Source organism: Nestor notabilis, unplaced genomic scaffold (genome assembly GCF_000696875.1).
Source record: "Nestor notabilis isolate BGI_N333 unplaced genomic scaffold, ASM69687v1 scaffold8512, whole genome shotgun sequence".
Classification (NCBI taxonomy): Eukaryota; Metazoa; Chordata; class Aves; order Psittaciformes; family Psittacidae; genus Nestor; species Nestor notabilis.
Window position 1 is genome coordinate 1 of NW_009919617.1, and position 416 is coordinate 416.

The window sequence follows — 416 nt, forward strand, 5'->3', positions numbered from 1 at the left end:
AGGAAAAAAAGCAAAAAATTAAATTAAATTAAATTAAATATTGTAATGGAAAGGAAAGCAACAAAAAGAGATAAATTAAACCCAAGCAATGCAAATGAAAAACAACTGCTCACCACCAACAGCCCCACCTGTTCCCAAGAAGCACCCCCCAGCCAGCTCTCCCCCTAGTTTATATGCTGAGCATGAGGTCATATAGTATGGAATACCCCTTGAGTCAGTTGGGATCAGCTGTTCCGGCTGTGTCCCTCCCAGCTTCTTGTGCACCCCCAGCCTGCTCACTGGCAGGGTAATGTAAGAAGCTGAACAGTTCCTGACTTAACACAAGCACTGCTCATCAACAACTAAAACATCAGTGTGTTATCAACATCGTTCTCATCCTAACTCTAAAACACAGCACTGCACCAGCTACTAGGACG